The following is a 19,525-nucleotide window of genomic DNA, read 5'->3' on the forward strand; positions in this document are numbered from 1 at the left end:
TCCTCTGACACCTGCAGGTCTCCCTCACAGCTCTTGTTTCCCTCTTTGGCTCTTCTGCTCTCTCCCCGCCACATTCCCCCGACTCCATGCCCAGCACAGGACTTGGCTGGCACACAGAGATGCTCCATAAATGTTTGATGAGCTCAATTTGCTGTCAGATTTAATGATCACACCAATAACTCACTCCCGGAAGCATCCAGGACTTTGCACAGATACATGTCACACGGCCCTGGGAGCCCCCTCCCTAGGCCAGATGGGCTTATCTGTTGGCTAGAATGGGAACAGGTGGGACATTCACGTGGTCTCAATCAAGGATCTTCAGCTAAGAACTGCCTGCACGGGGAATAGAGGCACACAGGGAGGAACAGCTGATCCCTTTGCTTGCTCCTGGTCTCCCCGTGGGGAATGGCGGCCAAGCAGGGGTGTCAGGGGTTGGGGGAGGGCCCTGAGGCTCAAGCCTGGCTCTGCTGTGTGACCTTGGGTAGTCCATCACCCTCTCTGGTGACCTCTTAGGAAGGAAGGCAGGAGCCAGGGCAGCTGGGAAGGGGCTGGGATGGCAGGGGCAGGAGATGGGATGCAAAAGGAGACGCTAATTCAAGGGATGGAGCGGTGGCGGCAGCAGGGTAGACGCGGTGTTTGGACAGCTGCAAGTCCTTAGCGGGGATTTCCCCCCTTTTCAACAAATCCCCGTAAAACAGCATTTTGTCCAAGTCAGCGTTTTGTGGCAGCCTGGGCCTCCTCCAGGGGCGGCCGAGGAGGTTGGCTGGGAGCGGGTAGCGCTCCAGGGTCTTTCAGACCAATTGAGAGGGGAGGGGAATGGACCTCAGCAGGAAGAAGAAGCGCATGAATACAGACCCCTCTCTCGCTGGACAGGGCTTTGGGAGGGGAAGGGGCATCAGCAACAGTGACCCCTCCCCACCAGTCCCCTCTCAAAGGGTCCTGTCCCAGGGGGCGACCAGCAGAGGGGGCCCAGGTGATCCTATGGAATTTAAGGGCCTGCCCACGCCCCATCCCATTTCACACGTGAGCTATCAGAGGTCCAGATAATAAGGGGAGCCGGAGGGTGGGGCGCAGGCTCCCAACAGACCGTGCAGGGGTGTGGCTAGCGTGGCCCTGGCAGCACCCCCACCCCACCCCCGGTGGGTGGATGGAGCGCGGCTCTGCGCAGGCTCCTGCTGCTCCAAGCCCCCCACCCCAGAAGGGCGGCTGCAGCTGAGGAAGCCTCGGGGAGCTCAGGCAGCCCGGGGCCTGGCCAAACCACAGGTATGTTATGAGACGCTTCCTGTTGTGGAGACATTTCTGCGGGATCGGCTGCCCCACTTGCTCCCCTGGTGCCTCCTGCCTCCCCACTCACCCAGCCTCACTCTGTTCTCTCCCTGGGTCTCTGGCCCTGACTCATTTCTCTCTGTCTCTCTTTCTCTCTCCAACCCGGTCACTGCCACTTCAACAGGTGAGCAGCATTTCTTGCTCAGGCTCTCCCTATCAGGGATCCAGCCCTGGGGGGCCCTAAGGCCCTCTAGGTCCCGGCAGCCCCTGAACTCCCATTCCAGCAAAGCTACTTACCAGCTGGGTGATCTTGGGCAAGTGACTTAACCTCTCTGAACCTCGGTGTCCTCATCTGTGAAAGGGTTAACTGAGATGGTCTAAGCCATCAGCCCCTCCATGCTGCCTTGTCCTGTTACCCTGGTGGCCAGAAAGTCCTCCCTTCAGTCTAACCTCAGTTCCTCCTGCTGCAAAGCAACATCTCCTCCAACCCTTGAAAACCTCAGGTGACTTGCTGCCAAAGGCCAGCACCTTGTGAAGTTCCCTAAAGTCAATTTTCTGGCCTGCTAGGCCTTTTCCCTAACCACTCCTGAGATGACACCGGCCAGGGGTCACACAGCCTGCTCAGGACAAGGATGGAGTTATGGATCTTGGAGAGGAGCAGAGGAACTGCCCTCCTCCCTCACTGGGCATGATGCCCACCCCCACTGCTGAGCAGGGTGGCTCCAGACTTCTCCAGGGTTCCTGAGCCTCCCAGCCCCCACACCTCTCTCCCAGCTTGCAGAGATCAGAGAGCCCTTTCCCGTCCCCCTCTCCTGAGTCTCAGATGAAGGGGGTCCTGTCTCCCACTCAAGGCCCCGGGCCCCTCCACACCTCTACCTCTTCCTCTTCCTCGGGGACCTCTCACTCTCTGTGGATGCCTCCCCCAGTCTCCAGCCTCTCCAGTCCACATCTACACAGGCCTCACCCCCGCCCCTGGCCACCCTCATCTCTCTCCAGCCCTTCTCAGCCAAGCTTCTCAAAAGAACTGTCTCTACCCCTCACCCTCTCACCTCGTGTTTCCTTCTCGCCAGCACTGACTCCCGCCTTGTGACCCTGCTTTCCTCCCTCCTGGAAAGGTTCTTCCTCAGATTCTTCTCTGCTCCTTCCCTCTGCCCACTCTGCAGACCCAGGCTTGCCCCAAGGAGCTGGCTCAGGCCTCTTCTCTTCTCTCTGGATGTTTCTCCTGCAGTTTCCAGCTCTTCCCATCTCCCACAGTTTTAATCCCATCACCAAGGACTCCCACATCTGTTTCCAGCTACCTCTCTCCTGAGCCCCAGACTCTTGGGTTTGACTGTGAGCTGAGCATTTTCGCCTGGCTGTCCCTCATACACCTCCACCCAAACTGCTGTCATTACCTTCTCCCCTATTACTTGCTTCTCCCCCACTCCCTGGTGCCCAGGCCAGAAATCTTGACATCACTTCTGACACTTCTGACCCTTCCTTCCTTACATGGAATCTCTCCAGCCTATACCATGCCTTAGCACAAGTGGAAAAGGCTACCCCTTTTTCCAGCCAACTCAGGCCTACTCATTGCCTTTCCCGAGTGCCCTTGAACAGTAACCAACCTGCACAACTGTACATGACAGCCCTGTTCCTTTACCCTCAAACCCCCAATCCAGTCTTATGGACTCTGTCTCCTCTACTTCTGGGTATGTGACATGCCCACCTGTGTCCCTTCCTCTGTGTCTCTGTGTCGCTGAATCCAGATCCTCACCTGCCTGGGTATCTGAGGCATCTCCTGTTGTGTCTCTCTCCTCCTATCTCTGTGTCACCATCCCATTTGTCCACCCACCTCTGTGACCCTGTCTTTCTCTGCTGTCTTTCTCTGTCCTCTCTTGTGCCTTGTACCTAGATCCTGTCAGAGTTCCAGGTTCTGAAATCTCTAGCTGTTGGTCACTTGATGGGAGCCTCTAGAAGGCCAGCACTTATGGCCTTAATGTTAACGTCAGGTCTGGGGCTGACCACCGTGGACGATCCACGAGCAGCCCCGCAAGGTCTGGGTGGAGACTTGCAGGGCCCAGTGCCCATGAGCTGAGCTCACTGTCCTACAGGCCACTGGGACTCTGAACCTCTCAAATTTAAATGTGCAGGTGTGAGGACCGCTCCAAAGCCAAAGGGCTGCCTGGAATCTGGGAGCTGGCAGGGTGGAGGGAGGTGGGCAGGCTGGGACAAGGCTGGCTGGAGGACACCTTATCATCCAGGTTGATGGCAGGACAGGAGTGCTGCCCTCTTCACACCTTGTCTACCCAACCAGGCTTCAAGAGTCCTAACATCCCTCACCCCTGCAGGTGAGGCTCCCAGACCACAGGGGACCTCAATTTGCAAAGCAGCGTTGGAAGGAGGTTTGAAGGACAGAGGACAGTTCAACATACTCATAGGGGCAAGTGATGGTGGAATATTCCAAACTGAGAGCAGAGCAAAAATCTAGTCAAGGAAGACTGAGGGGCTTCTGGGGTGGGCAGTAGCTAAGAGGCAGAGAACCTGTGGTTCTGAAACTTGGGAGGGAGAGAGATTGGCTGGAGATAAAAATAGGGCTTCATTGGCAGGGTTGTTGCAGCCTGGATGAGGGCCATGGATGGACTCACCCTTAGGGAAATCACCCATGTTTAGGGAGTGAGAGGAGCCCACTGTGCCCTGAGCCCCAGCATCCTGAATCCAGACAACCGAAACCTTTCGATGTTTCCCTGTGCCCACCTGCCTGCCCTTGCCCGAATTGCTCTTTCTATCTTTCTCCTCCAGGCAAACATGTTATTCCTCATTTAAGACCCAGCTCAAACGCCTCCTCCTCTAAGCAGCCTTCCGTGCCTCTCTCAGGCAGAACAGCTCCTCCTCCAGGGCATGTCTTCCCCCAACCCCACCCCATCCCCAGCTGGGGCTCAGCACACGCACTCAGTACAGTCTGCAGCCTGTGTGCTCCAGCTCCTGGCCTCTGACAACCCCACCTCCCACCTCCAGCCAAGCCTGCAAGATGGCTTCTCACAGGGTCCCTTTTCCTTTGTGGCTCTTCCAGGGTCCTTCTCAGCTCTGGGCTGGAGGGGGCTTGCGCTGAACCTCCCTCCCTGCAGGTAACTAGGTTTACCTCCCAGACCCCCAGCCTCTGCCCGTCTCTGGGGCTAGCCACCCCACTACCACGCTGGGGAGGAGCTTCTTGCGGGGCAACAAAGCATCCAGGGAGGTAGGGACAGCCAGGCGGGGGGAGATGAACCAGAAGAGGCCCAGCAGTGGACAGGACCCAGGGCAACACTGTATCCTCAGGCAGGTGGCCAGGGGACCGGCCCTTCCTCGCCGGGGGCTCAGGCCTCAGCTGGTGCCATTTCTCATTTCCCAGAAGAGGCCTTGAGCTTCTGACCGAGACCGGACATGGGTGGGCCACCAGGCCCAGGCACCCCCAGGCCCCAGGCCGAGCCAGGCGGGGCCTTCTCAGCTGCCAGTCCCCGCCCCCCCCCCCCCCCCCCCCGCCTTCTGTTTCGCATTTGCAGCCTTTTCCGGAGCGCCACCCGCCGCCCGCCGCCCGCTGCCTCCCGCCGCCTGCCAAGATTCCTGGGCCTTCGCGGCTTCCCCGCGCGGTGGCGGCAGCTTCAGCATCGGCAGGAGGGGCTGAGCTGGGCAGGGAGGGGGCCCGGCGGGAGCACGGCCAGGCCACTGCACCCGGGCAGGCCAAGCAAACACGGCCACGCCAAGGAGCAGGGGCGAAATAGTTCACAAATGAGAAAAAGCTGCTTCCAAGTTGGGCCGGAGGGAGCTGAGGTCACCTGCCCGCTAGGCCACCCCGAGCCTGGGAGGGGCATCTGCTGCAGCTGGAGGGAGCAAGGGTAGATAGCAGCAAGCACAGGTCTCATCCAGCTGGGGATATCAGAGAGCCCTGCCCCCAAATCTAGCTTACCTTTCAGGTCGGAGGGGCCTCTGAAGGTGCCAGCAGAGACAAGGCCTGAGAATGAAAGAGGGAGACAGTGAGGAAGATGCCAGGAGCTGGCGAAGCCTCCTGCCCTAACTCACAGCCACCCCAGCGCCTGCCATGGGTTTTTTACCAGGAGCCCCTGCTGGAACACTGGCCCCCAACCTCAGTCTCCTCTCAGGGAGCCAGGGCCCCCCATCGACTCCCTTCATTCATTCCATGCACTTAGCAATGCCCATGTGGGACCTGGTCCTGGATTGATGGAGTTCCTCCTGTCCTAGAGCCCAGGCTGAGGAAGCCCCTTCTGTGGGCCAGGGTCCATGCCGGAGAAGTCCCTACACTCTGTCAGGCCCTAAGCTGGGGTGGCCCCTACTATAGACTAGGGTTCCTGCCTGGGGAAGCTCGCACTAGGTAGGGGACCTGAGGCTAGGCCTTGGGACAAAGAAATGGCTCAGCCCCATGCCCTGCCCTCAATTAGCTGGAGGCATCAGACAAGTGGCCATCACACAATTGACTAAGGTCTCTGGGCCGTGGGAGTACAGAGCAGGAAATATTGCCCTCCCTTGAGTTTCCCTGGAAGACTTCATGGAGGAAAGGACATTAAGGCTGGATCCTGAAGGGTGAGTAGGAGTCTGACAGGCAGACAAAGTAAGAAAAGGAATTTCAGGCAGTAGGAAGCTGCTTGGCAGATACAGGGAAGGTCCAGAAGTGCTGTGGGGTTGAGAGGACAAGCAGGAGCTGAGAAGCCTCGGGCAATTTAGTGAGGAGCCTTAAATGCTATGCTTGTATATCTCTGGAAGGCAATGGGGAGCCATGGAAGGTTGTTGAGCAGGGAGAGATGATGTGGTCACAGCCCTCGATGGCCAGGTCCCCATTTCTGGCTCAACCATGATGCCTGGCTATCATAAGCCCTAGTCCAGGTCACACAGCAGAGCTGGGGTCGTAGTCCAAGCCCAGATATGAATCCTGGGTGGATGGGGAGGGGACGCCTAGCCAGCCCACCTGGCAGGGAGGCCTGCCGGCTGCGTCACTCTCTCCCCCAGCTGCTTGCTCGCCTCTGCCCGCTCCCATGGAAACTCTGACATCCCAGCCCTCTCGCTGCACAAGCAGCCAGATGCTGAAGCCAGCGGCTCCTAAGCCTTCTCTCCAGCTCAGCTGAGCCCTGCCTCCATCCACGCCCCTCTGACACCATGACCCCAGAGGTGGGGCATGAGGCTACTCTCTCTGAGGGCCCAGACTGGCTGATGGAGCTTGGGTGGGAGGTCCTCACTGGCCAACTTGACTCCAGCTTCTCTGGCCCCAGCCCACACCCTCACCATGAGGCTCAGGGAGGGGAAGTGACTTATGTTGGATCTGGGCTTTTGAAAGATGAACATGGATTTAACTGGGTGGTAGTGGGGAGAGGTGATCAGTCCAGGCTAAGGGAATACCATGTGTGAGGGTATGGAGGTGTGAATGCCCTGAACATAATTAGAATAAATAAACGAACTAACTAATCATAGCTAACATTTATTGTATACCTACTATGTGCCAGGCATGGTTCTGGGCTCTTCTCATGAATTATCTCATTTAATCCTCACACCAACCCAGTGAAGTAGGTTCTTTGTCTTTCATTTTTACAGAGTGGGAAACCAAGGGACAGAGAGGTTAAGTCATTGGCCAAAGGTCACACAGCTTATGAGGGGTAGAGCCTAGGCTGTTGGTGCCAAAGCTTGGGCTCTTAACCTCTGCAAACACAGATGGTTTGAGATGAGAAGGGCTGGCTGGGGTCAGCCTGAGAAATGCCTTAAATATCAGAATCAAAGACCCCCAGCACAGGGACTTCCCTGGTGGTGCAGTGGTTAAGAATCGGCCTGCCAGTGCAGGGGACATGGGTTCGATCCTTGGTCTGGGAAGATCCCACATGCCGCAGAACAACTAAGCCCGTGCACTCTAGGGCCCGTGAGCCACAACTACTGAGCCCGTGTGGCACAGCTGAAGCCCATGCGCCTAGAGTCCATGCTCCGCAACAAGAGAAGCCACCGCAATGAGAAACCCGTGTGCCGCAACAAAAGTAGCCCCTGCTCGCTGCAACTAGAGAAAGCCTGCTCGCTGCACCTAGAGAAAGCCCGCGCTCAGCAATGAAGACCCAATGCAGCCAAAAATAAAAATAAAAATAAATTAAAAAAAAAAAAAAAAAGACCTCAAGCACAGCTTAAAGCTGGCTGCCCATCCCCTCCACCCATGTTAGCCCTTAATAATAATGGTCTCGCCTGTGCGCCGCAGCTGCTGAGCCTGCGCTCTGGAGCCCGCGTGCCACAGCTGCTGAGGCCCGTGCGCCTGGAGCCTGTGCTCTGCAGCGGGAGAAGCCACCGCAATGAGAAGCCTGCGCACCGCAACGAAGAGTAGTCCCCGCTCGCCACAACTAGAGAAAGCCCGCGCACAGCAATGAAGACCCAACCGCAGCCAAAAAAATAAATTAAAAATAAAAATAAATAAAAAGCATGTTTGTCAAAGAGCTCTTAAAAAAAATTTTTTTAAATTAAAAACAATAATGGTCTCTAAAAATCCCAAGTACATTTTCTGCACCAGACATAGCACTAGACATGCTCCAGGCATTATTTTTTATCGTGCTCTCCCATAACTCTATGAGGCGGGAATTGCTGTCCCATTTTTCTGAGGAGGAGCATTGAGGCTCAGAGAGGTGACATCCATTCTCCAAGGTGACAGGAAGCACCGGGGCTGGGATCTGAACCTTGGGGCTTGCCCAGACCCTAAATGGCCAAACCCCTGTACACTTGGGCTTCCTGGAGACCACAGCCACAGTACTTCTCCCCACTTCTCCTCCACCCCTGCCTGTGCTGCCTCAACCCAGATGCCAGCACAGCTGGCGACAGAGTGAGCAGCTCCTATCACGGGCCTCAGGAGCCCACTCCAGTTGACCAAGGCTCCCGCGGTCCTACAAAATAGAAAGTGGGGTGGGTGAGTGTGCCAGGGCAGTGCCTGAGCCGACTTCAATGGGACTCTGTTCTTAACCTCCGCCCTCAGCTGCCTTCCCTAATCTCCTCCTGAGCCCCTCCCCTGGCGACATCGCCTCCTTGCACAGAGCCTGCCTCCAGCTAAATCCCAGGCCAGATGTGTGGGGCACAGTCTATACCCCCGTCCCCCACCAACTTCGGCGAGCGCAGGCGCCCAAGGAGACTGGCCAGGATCCCAGGCCTGCTTCCCCATCCCAACTTTCCAACCTGACATGCTGATGGCCATGAGGTGAACAGTTGGCTCCTCCCAGAGCGGGGCTCATGGGAGAAGTCTCCATTTTCTGAGCCCCTACCATGAGCTGGCCCTCGGCTAAGAGTCTTGCCTGAAAAATCATGATGGGTTAAGAACCACTCTGGAGGCCAGCTGCTCACAGTCTTCTCCCAGCCCTGCCTCTTACTAGCAGTGACCTCAGTGGTCTGTGCCTCAGCTTCTTGGTCAATAATATGGGAGCAATTCCTACTTCGCAGAGCACTGGAGAGGATTAAACACGTTAATTTCATGTAGCCGACTTCAAGCAGTGCTTGGCATAAAGAACATTCAATATATGTTTCCTATTATCATTATTATCATCATCACCATGACGCCTCCCAAAAGCCCTGTGAGGTTAAATTATAAACCCTATTTTACAGATGAAGAAACAGAGGCTCAGAGAGAAGTCATTTGCCCAGGTTCACCAGCCAGCCAGTGGTGGACGATGTCAGTTTGGACTGAAGCTGAGTGAGTTCCCAGATAATGAGGACATGAGGACAGCCTTGCAGCTCTCTGGAGCTGAGGCACAGTGTGTGTGTGTGTGTGTGTGTGTGTGTGTGTGTGTGTGTGTCGGGTTGGGAGGGGTCCTCCACTCACCCCTGTCCTGCCTGACCTCCAGGGGCTCCCCTGCCCAAGCCCCTGCCGCCGCTGCAGGAGGGGGCTCTGCATTCCTGGCTAAGCAGCCGGATTTGCTGTGCTCCAGGAACTATGAAAAGAATGTTTGCCACGAGCTGAGCCGTGGTTGCCTGTCAGAGGGAGCATGGCCTGGAGGGCCCACACAGAGCTGTGTGGCGGCCAGGAGCCGCCACAGTGGGAGGGAAGGAGGCTAGACACAAGAGAGCTTCTGGTTAGTGAGTGCAGTGGATGCTGGATGGGGGTGGGGACCAAACAGTCAACCTCCTGGGGTCTTTCAGGAGGGAGAAATGACCCACACACACAATCTACATTGCTCCTCCCCACAGGCTCCAACGAGAGCCAGGGAGGCATTACTGGCCCATCTCATGGATGGGACTATGGAGATCCAGGGAAGGCTCACAGCCAGTGGCAGAATTGGGACCTGTGGCCAGGACCCTTCGCTCCCAGAGGTTGCCCACCCTCACGGACCCACCAGGACCACAGCGCATTCTGAGATACTACAAAACACCATGCCAGCCCTCACTGTCCTGGCCACCCTCCGGGCCTGACCTTCTCATGACTGCTACTCCCCATGTTCCCTGTCCCTCAAAAAAGTCCCTTGTGTATGAAAATTCCTGGCACACTGTGGACAGATGCTCAACAATTAAGTTTCCATTCTTTTCCCCTCCAAACCAAGCCCTGTAGGGGGCAGTGACCCGGGAGGTCGGTGGGAAGAACATGAGTTGTACATCCTCACAGACCTGGGAGTGAATCCCAGCTTGGCACTCAGCAAGGGGACGCTTGGCCAGTTTATGGGCCTCTCTGAGCCTCCACTTCTCCCTCTGTTAAATGGGCTACCGACCCTTGCCTTGCAGTAGTGTTACAAGGACTAAATGAGATACGCAAACACAGGCCCTGATACACAGTAGGTGCCCGATAAACTCTTATTGTTACCCTCCCCCAGGGGGACAGAAATAATTGAAATTAGAGAACCTCAGATGACAAGGTTCCCTCCATCCCAGGTTCCTGATAGCCCCTGCTAGGGGAGGGCGGCCTCTGAGAGGAAGGGAAGCCTGAGCCCAGGGTCCTGTCCTCAGGGCTCAGTTCTGCCACTGACTGCTATGTGACCTGAGGCAACTTCCTCTCTGAGTCTCCATAATCCCATCCAGGAGATGAGCCAGCAGTGCTGGCATGGCTCTCTCCAGGAGGCAGTAACCCTCTGCCACCCACTTCTGCCCTCCAAGAGCCAGAAATCTCAGCCTGCATGGGGACAGTCACTTCTCAATTCAGAACTTTCCAAGAATCTGAACGGAAGCAGGGCCAGGTCCTCCCCATTCCCTTCTCAGGATCCAACCAGAGAGGTGTAACAGACTCTGATCAGAAGTCTGGGTGAAAGTTCTTGGCACTGCACCCTGATCATGTGTGACCTCAGACCACTCCTCACCTCTCTGCAGGCAAAAGGACCCTGGAGACAAGTATTAGCATTCCCATTTTATAGATGAGGAAACTGAGGCACAGAGATGGGAAGTCCCTTACCCAGAGTCACGCGGAAAGTAATCCCAGTCTGTCTGACTCCCGAGGTCAGGATCTGCTGTCTACACCCCGCCACCATAGAACAGAGCAGGCCTGGAATTCCCTTTCTGGGACCGTGACTTCCCTAACTGATGTCTGGGCACACGTGTGCACACATATGGCCTCACACACCCTCTTTGGCTTCTAAACATACATACCCAGGCCTCCCAGACACTAAACTAGCCCCCAGACCCATGGCCACACTCAACACTCAGCCCCCTGCACCTAAGCATACCAGACCCTGGTGTCCAAACCCACATCTCCCCTTGACCTGACTCCTCTGAGGTCAGACCACGGCCACCCAGTACAAGGCTCCTGGCCCGCCCTCTCCTATCCCCACAGCCAAGCATCACTGAGGCCTGTCCAATCTCTCTCCTTACTCCTCTCCATCTATACCTGCCTCCCATCCCCATGGCAACCACCCACCTCAGCCCCCATCACCTTCCTCCTCAAACTCTGCCCAGCCTCCTAAGTGGTCTCCTTGCCTGTAAGATCCCTCTTCATCCTTTCCCCCCAGAGCAACCAGAGTGATTCCCAGTTTGCACCACTCTGCAGCTCACACCCTTTCTCTGACAAGGCCCTAGGAAATCTGACCTCGAAGTAGTTGTCAGTCCCTCCCCCTCAGTCTCCCACTGTGTAGTCACCTTCCCCTGAGAGAACTCTGCAGCTTCCCACCTCCACACCTTCGCACACGCTGTGTCTTCTGACTGGAATGCCCTCATTTACCTTTTCCACGCCCTGCACCTGTCAAAGTTCTCGTTCTCCCTGAAAACCGCAGCCAGAGTCACCTCTTTGCCACTTCCCCTGATGGCCCTTCCCACACACACTTCGGCTTGTAAGGTTCCTCCCCTTCATGTAGCTCGACGGGCACCCTGAGACACAGCTGCACCCCATATGAGAGGCCACTGTGCCTCTGGTTCTTCCACCCCGGCTCTGTAAGTGCCTCAGGCCACAGATGGGACTGGCTCATCTGAGGCCCCACTTTCCTACAAGGGCAGCCCCATGCGTGCCACTGGGGGGCCTGGAGTGGGCTGGGGGACTAGTAGGGCAACCAACCTTTGCTCTGGCTCAGACCCGGAGCAGGGGGGGAGGTGGGGTGCTCAGGCTGACAGCCCTGTTTGATATCTTCACCTCCCTTTTTCTTTCCCCTTCCTCTGAGCCAAAGAGCGGAAATTCATTTTCACTGTGGTGGACAGAGTGAAACTGGAGAGAGAGACCCTGGTGAGTGTGAGTGTGCGTGTGTTGTCCTGTCTGAGTACGTCTGGCTGGGCCACGTAGGGCCTGCCATGTGTCTGTAGGAGTTTGTGTGTGTGTGTGTGTGTGTGTGGTGTGTGTGTGCGCGCGCCCGCACGCGCGTGCTTTGTCTGTTATTTCAGCATCTGTGGTGGTATGTGTTTCAACAGAGCATGTTCTGGTGTATGACTGTGTATGACTGTCAATGGGAGGGAGTGTAGCTATGCAGCTGTGCGTGACTCTGTCTGTCTGTGGTGTGCCCTCATTATCGTTTTGGGGTGATTGTGTGTCCAAGGGTCTATCGGTGTTCACCAGCCCAGCGAGAGGCCAGTGGGGACATCTATGCCCTGACTGAGACCACCAACTCCCACTGCAAGGTTGCTGCCCCCCACACCTCCTCTTCTGGGCTCTAGAATGGGCTCCCTGAGGGCCCCCCATCTACTCAGGCCAGTGAGGCTCAGTCCCCAGAGAGGAACCCCAGACTGCCTGACCCTCCAGCCATCCTAGCTCCACAGCCCCCAGATCTTCCAAACACCCAAGGCAGCTCCCTAGGAGGTTGCCTTCGCTAAGGGCACTCCAAGGAGGGGATGGACCCTGCCACCAGACAAGGGCACAGGCCTTAGTAAGAGATGCTGAAGGTAGACAGGAGGAAGGACTTCTGGGTTGCCAGGGTCCCCTGAGGGAGGTCAGTGGTATTTCTGCGTCAAAAGCCTAGCATGTTCTCACACACACTGAGAACCTCACACAAGCACACACTGACTGACGCACACATTAATAACATACTGGCAGACACTCACTGTCCCCCTCACGCCTCACAAATGCACACATTGACAGGCTCACACATGCATACACACAACAAGCAAACTCAGAGGGTCTGCCCTTCCCCGACTTGCAACTCATGGGCTCCTCTGGATGAACAGTGTCTCTCCGCCCGGGGACTAATGGGGCCACTATGTCTCCAGCCCCAGGACAGACACCTGGGGAGGCTGCTCTGGGGCCCTCAGACCCCTGCCCCTCTGAGCCGGGAAACAGTCCGGCTGTGAGTCGGTCCCCTCAACCCCACAGGTCTCAGGCCTGAGCTGCGGCAAGGTGCTGAGCCTCTGGCAGGGACATTCCTCAGAACCCCAGTCTCCAGTTTGGGGGGTGCTGCCAGGACACCTAGAATAGGAGGAACTTGGGGGCAGAAGCAGAAAAAACGGGAAACCGGGAGGTTGCCAGTAAACTAGAATCGGCAGAGAGATGGGGAGAGGAGAGTTGAGCGGTTTCCCCTCCCTGGGGCTACAGGGGGCTCTAAGGCCACTGCTCCGTCCTCCCTGCTCCACCATCCTGCGATGGAAGCTTTGTCATCCCCATTTTACAGGTGGGAAGGGAGACTCCCGGAGGTGAAGTGACTGCTCCGAGACACATGGTCAGGGATGCCACCCAGGACTGTCTGAAGCTGGAGCCCCCGCTTCTGGGAAAGAAGGGAGGAGGGGGCTTTAGCTGGGATTCTGCCCCGGGAAGCAGGAAACAGGATGGGCGCCCGCATACCAGCGCCGACCCCCGGCCCAGTCCCCCATCCCGTCCTCACCTCGGAGTCCAAGGCGTAGGCCCAGCCGTCCCAGCTGTCCCGGACAGTTCTGGGGGAAGCCCAGGCCGGGTCCTGCTCTCGGAGCCCCCAAGCCCGGCAGCCGTGCCGCCTCCCCCCGGTTACCTGCAGGGGCGGCCGCCTGGCGCCGCTCCCGGCCCTCGAGGGCGGCCCGGGGCGCGCGGGCTCCGGGCAGGGGCGTCGTCGGGGTCCGCGCCGGCGGGGCTCCGCGTCGCTCTGCCGGCCGCCCCTCGCGGCTGCCGGAGTGGGCGGGCTGCGCTCGGGGGCCAGGGAGGCGGGAGGGGCGCGGCGGGGCGGGGCCTCCACCCTCTTCTTTCCACTGGCACGGCCAAGGTCCGCGCCCAGCCCGGCCTCGACAGCCGCCTCCCTCCCGGGACCGACTCAGACACCCCCCCACCCCACGCACATCCCGGGCAGCTCGGTCCCCACTCACCCTCACGCGCCCTGTGCCTGCGTCTGGAGCCCCCTGCTCTCGGGGACGACCCGTCTATGGGGACACAGACCCAGACCCTGTCACCGAGAAGGGGGGCATGGTGTGCTCAGTGCGGGGAAGGGGCAGCACAGGGGTGATGGCCCATAATTGAGCAGTCCGCGAAGGTTTCCTGCCAGTGGTGACCTAGCTGAGAGGGACTGGGGCGGGGGTGGGGTGGAGGTGGGGGGAGACTTAGGGGGAAGCGAGAGGAGGGACGGTGGTGACCCGCACATTCTGGGTTTAGGGAGGTGAGCCTGTGTGCTCACAGGGGCGGGCAGCGGGATCTTGTAGGCCGTGCAGACGCTGGTTAGACTTCACTTCAGGGAAATGGGGAGCCACTGAAGACTCTGGAGCAGCGCAGTGACGTGGTCAGAGTTGTGCTTTAGAAAGAGCCCCCTCTACTTCACTTTGCTGTACAGTAGAAAGTAACACAACATTGTAAAACAACTATACGTCAATTAAAAAAAAAAAAAAAAAAGAGCCCCCTGACTTCTACGTGGAGGAAGACAGAGGCAGGGACACTGGTGAGAAGGCTGCTGGAATAATCCTGGCTGGTCCAATGAGGCGGACAATGGGCGCTGGAAGGAAGGGTCAAATGTGAGAGGAGTAAAGGAGGTGGGATAGGCAGGATTTGGCTGTGGGGGTGAAGGACCTAGAAAGAGGGAAGTATCGAGGACAGGGCCCAAGTTTCTGATTGGAGGTGGTGGTCCAGAAGGAGGATGGTCAGATGCATTGAGTTGCACACTGCTGTGGGCTTCCACGTATCCAGCAGGGAAGTGAGAGTTCTGAGCTAGAGATTAGGGGCCCATGGTGTACAGATGGTGACTGATGCCATGGGAGTGATGCTCTGGGAAGGAGTGCCCAGGCCAGGACCGAGGACCATTAACATTCAAAGGACCTGTAGAGGAAGAGAGGTCAGCAAAGGAGACCTAGAAGGTGGGGCTGGGAGGTGGGGGGAAACCAAGAGAGCAGTAACTCAGAAAGCAAAGACAGGGTGTTTCTAGAAGTCCAGTGAGGCCCCCAGGGTCAAGATGTCACAGTCCTTTGGGACTGGCAGTTAGGGGCTAGTGGTTGACGTGGAGGGCAGGGGCAGGGGCAGGGGTCAGGCTGCAGAGGCCAAAGGAGCAGCCACAGGGGAAAAAGTGGAGGCAGCAAGGGCAGTAGGGGAGTTTGGAAGGGGGTTTTGGGTGAGGGTGTGAGTGTGTGTGTGTGTGTGTGTGTGTGTGTGTGTGTGTGTGTGTGTCTGGTCTAAGTGGGAAAGACCCTCCACAGGTCCAGAAAAGGAGCAGGGAGGGCCCACGGCTGTCTGTCTTTGGGTCTGGGCCCACCTCCATGGCCCCCTCACCCTCCTACTGCCTGCCCTCTGAAGGCCTCCCACTTTGCTGTCCCCCTGCCAAGGTACCCACCAGCCCTGACACTCCTCGATGGGGCCTCCCATCCTCACCCAGCTCCAGAGTCTGGGCCCACTCCCATCCTAGCCCTCAGATTGGGGGGATTGCAACAGGTCTTTGGGTCTGGCCTCCTGGCCTGAGCCGCTCAGAGGGACAGCAGGGGAGCCAGGCTGGGGCACTGTCCGAGGAAGGGGAGGGGGCCTGGTTGGCGGGGTACCTAAGAGGACACTGGCTGGGGTGGAGAGCTGTGGCCCTCCCCCAGAGCTGGTGTGAAAACCAGGCCCTTGATGGGGATCAGATGGGGGTGAGCGTTCAGGGAGAGGGTGGGAGCTAAGCGGCAGGGAGTGTGGAGTTAGGCTGCCTGGGTTCAAGTCCAAGAGCCACCACTCACCAGCTGCGTGTCTTGAGCAAGTTACCTAACCTCTGGAGCCTCAGTTTCCTCATCTGAAAAACTCTCATAGGCTTGTTGTGAGGATTAAACCCATTAATCCACGTCGAGCTCTTAGCTCTGAGTGTGAGCTGTTCTTGGGGGGGAGCTCAGTGAAGGGGGCGCTGGTGAAGCAAGCAGGCAAGTGAGGGGGTGCACTGTGCCCGGGAAGGGGCTCCCATGGGCTCCACGCACACAGTTGCTGCAATAGATACTCAGTCCCCTACGTGATCCCACCCCTGATTCTCCTGACTCACCCTTTAAACTTTCCTGAGGCCCCCCTGCCTGGTTCTATGTGGCACACATGTCCCCAGCCCCTCTTTTCTCCCCATGCTGAATGCCCTGCAGTTAGGCAGGGCTCCAGCTCCTTCTCCTTTCAACCGGCCCTAGGAGGCCAAGTCTGGCCCTGTCCTGTTGTCCTGTGGCCCCTGGTGTTCACTGGACCCCCAAGGTGAGCCTCAGCTACCCATCCCCCAACAGAGGCTGAGACAGTCTTGCCATGACCCTGCCACAGCTGCCTCCTGTTCTACCAGATCTTTGCACAGCAAACCTCAAGACAGGAAATGAGTGTCTGGGTGCCAGAGGTTGCAGACTTTCCAGCCAAGGCTCACGTTTAGGCTAGGCCAGGCCAGACTCCCAGCCCGGTTCCCCATCCCACCTGCCAGGGCTTCCATCCTTGGTCTGTCCCTGGTAGTGCCTAGATATCAGTGGGTCAGCCCTGCCTGCGGTCGCCTGCTGTGTGGCCTTGGACAAGTTGCTGCCCCTCTCTGGGCTTCATTTTCCTCAGCCACAAGAATCAGAAGCTGCCCAGAGAGGATTCAAGGACTGTTCTAGGCCTGAGCAGGGGTATGAAATGGGGTGGCTGGTTAAACTGAACCAGACGAGGCATGTAACCTGCTTAGCACAGCCCCTGGCAGAGCCGATGCTGGCACCCACCTGGTGGTTCAGAGCACAGGCTGAGGAGTCAAGTAGACCTGGGTTTGGATCTGCAGTTCTGTCACCTGACTGTGGGCAAGTGACCTCATTTCTCCAAACCTCAAATTCCTCCTCTTTAAAAGGGGGATAATGATAGTCCCTAATGGCAACAGCTAACCCTTGCAGGGCTCTTACTCCATGCCAGGCACTATTGTGAGCACTTCTCATGGATTAGTTCATTTAATCCTCACACCAACCCTTTGCGATTGGTGTAAGAATTGTCCCCACTTTGTAGATGGGAAAACTGAGGCACAGATGGGTTAACTGACTCACCCATGGTCACATAGCTAGGAAGTGGATGAGCTGGGGGTTGACTCCAAGCAAGCTGGCTCCCCAGTCTTCCCCTTTCCCACCATGCTATAGGGCCTCTTAGAAACAGTGAATATAAAGGGTTTAATACAATCCTGGCACAGAGTAATGACTCAGTAAATGTTAGCAGTTGTTATTACTGTTACCATGATTCTCCCATTCCTTCTAAATTTCTCTCTTGATCTGTCAATGAGAAAACTCTGGGCTCCAACCACCCTAGGTTGGAGCCTGGGGAGGGCCTGGCTGGAACCTTCCTCTTGCCACCCCTTCCATCTGTCTGGCAAGATGATGGGAGAGAGGGATGTTTGCACAGATGTGTGCCTGGGGTGTGCAAATAGTCTGGGGAGGGGGCGTGGTGTTGGTAAATTGCTGCTCCACCAGGGCCTTGGTGATTCTGCACACCCCCATGCCCACCCCTGACTTTCCGTATCTGCTTGGGGACTACAGACTCTTGGTTCTACAATTCCTGGAAAGTCCTTCCCTCTGTCTAGCCCTCCTTCTTTCTTTTCAGTTGCCAGAGGCCTCTCTTACAGAACTAAGGAAATGAAGACTCCTCCCGCAGGCCCCACCGTTCTCCTCACTTCTACCCCAGGGGATCTCTCAGCCCCATCCTCAAAAATCCCAGTAATGCTGTGGAAATTAAAGTTACCTTAAATATTCTAATCTTATAACAATTTTGCTTCAATCAATGTCTAAATGTGACCACATGTGCCCAGACCACCCAGTGGCCTGCTTGGTGGTTTGGTCGGTGGCGTGGGGTGGGGTGGTGAGCTCCTAGAGGGATGGAGGGCAGAGGACTGTTTTCAGGCCTGGCCTGGCTCAGGAGGGGCTCCTTGGGGGAAAGGTCTGCAGGTCACTGAGTCCCTCCCTGGCCTGTCTGGCAAGGGACACTGAGCAATCCTTCCCCTTCCTCACCTTCCCTCAGACAGCCTGGGAAGCACGGCAGGCCTGGGTGGAGCCTCCTTATACTCCCTCCTGAACAGCTGGGCTGGGGGAGGGCTGGGGGCTGGTGATGCTCAAAGGCAAGGGGAGGCCGGGGCTGTCTTCATGGGCCTGTAGCTCGGAAGGGCTTGGTTTTATGCTCTTGTGGGTCACCTTTTTTTTTTTTTTTTAATTTTATTTATTTATTTATTTATTTATTTATTTATGGCTGTGTTGGGTCTTCGTTTCTGTGCGAGGGCTTTCTCTAGTTGTGGCAAGCGGGAGCCACTCTTCATCGCGGTGCGCGGGCCTTCTCACTATTGCGGCCTCTCTTGTTGCGGAGCACAGGCTCCAGACGCGCAGGCTCAGCAATTGTGGCTCACGGGCCTAGTCGCTCCGCGGCATGTGGGATCCTCCCAGACCAGGGCTCGAACCCGTGTCCCCTGCATTGGCAGGCAGACTCTCAACCACTGCGCCACCAGGGAAGCCCTCGGGGGTCATCTTGAAATTCATAATAATTTTTGAATCAGGGGCTCTGCATTTTCATTTTGCACTGAGCCCGATAAAATATGTAGCTGGGGGAATTTCCTGGTGGCGCAGTGGGTAAGACTCCACGCTCCCAATGCAGGGGGCCTGGGTTCGATCCCTGGTCAGGGAACTAGATCCCACGTGCATGCCACAACTAAGAGTTCGTATGCCACAACTAAGGAGCCCTGGAGCCGCAACTAAGAAGCCCTGGAGCCACAACTAAGGAGACCGCCTTTCGCAACTAAGATCTGGTGCAACCAAATAAATAAATAAATACATATTAAAAAAAATATATGTAGCTGGTCCCGGTGGAAGCCCCCACACTGCCCACTCAACCCTCTCCCTATGGGCCCTCCTCACTCCATTCTTACACTCAGCCAACAGTGAATAAAAATTTACTGAGCACCTGCTTTATGCTGAAAGTAGTGCTAGACGCTTGGGGATACAGCAATGAACAATAGAGGCACGACCCTGATTTCGCAAAATTTCCATATGCACACACTCAGACACTGACATATACACGCACAGCAATTTTGCAAGACAATTCCCCTAATATGTTCGTCATAACTGCCAGTTAGGGAACACTCGGCCTATGCCAGGAAATATACATACTTCATTTTGTTTTATCCTCAAAACAGTCAGCAAAGTAGGCATTATTATCCCCATTTTCCAGATGAAAAAACTGAGGCTCAGAGTTCAAATTCTTTGTCCAGAGTCACGTAACTAATAAGTTATGTGCAGAGCTGGGACTTACCCTTGACTCTTATTTTCAACCTCTCCTCTCCTCCCCACCACCACACATGGCTTCAGCTGCTTCCCCATGGATAGAAGCTCCCAGCATCTCCATGTCCCCAGCCCCCAGCTCAGGGCTACATTTCCATTAACTGAAAGAATTCACATACAGACACACTCCCCAAGGAATACAAGGAAACAGTCACCCACTGAAATACACACACATACATATGCAACACAGAATGTACTGGATAAGAGCTTGGTGTCCATTACTGGACTATTTTGGTTCAAGTCC

General features: G+C 56.5%; 1 protein-coding gene across 2 annotated transcripts in view; it reads right to left on the bottom strand.

The window, feature by feature from the left end:
* Positions 1-19,525, bottom strand: part of COL8A2 (collagen type VIII alpha 2 chain) — a 31,893-nt gene that overhangs the window by 10,502 nt on the left and 1,866 nt on the right. The window contains exons 1-2 of one of the 2 annotated variants that reach the window (XM_059919075.1): positions 13,458-13,604; positions 5,189-5,233 (exon numbers count right to left, since the gene is read on the bottom strand). The gene's annotated coding sequence lies outside the window, so the exon portion shown is untranslated. Of the gene's footprint in view, positions 1-5,188; positions 5,234-13,457; positions 13,605-19,525 lie in introns of those variants that run through there. The other variant, XM_059919078.1, reaches the window with a different exon arrangement.

Source organism: Balaenoptera ricei, chromosome 1 (assembly GCF_028023285.1).
Source record: "Balaenoptera ricei isolate mBalRic1 chromosome 1, mBalRic1.hap2, whole genome shotgun sequence".
Taxonomy (NCBI): domain Eukaryota; kingdom Metazoa; phylum Chordata; class Mammalia; order Artiodactyla; family Balaenopteridae; genus Balaenoptera; species Balaenoptera ricei.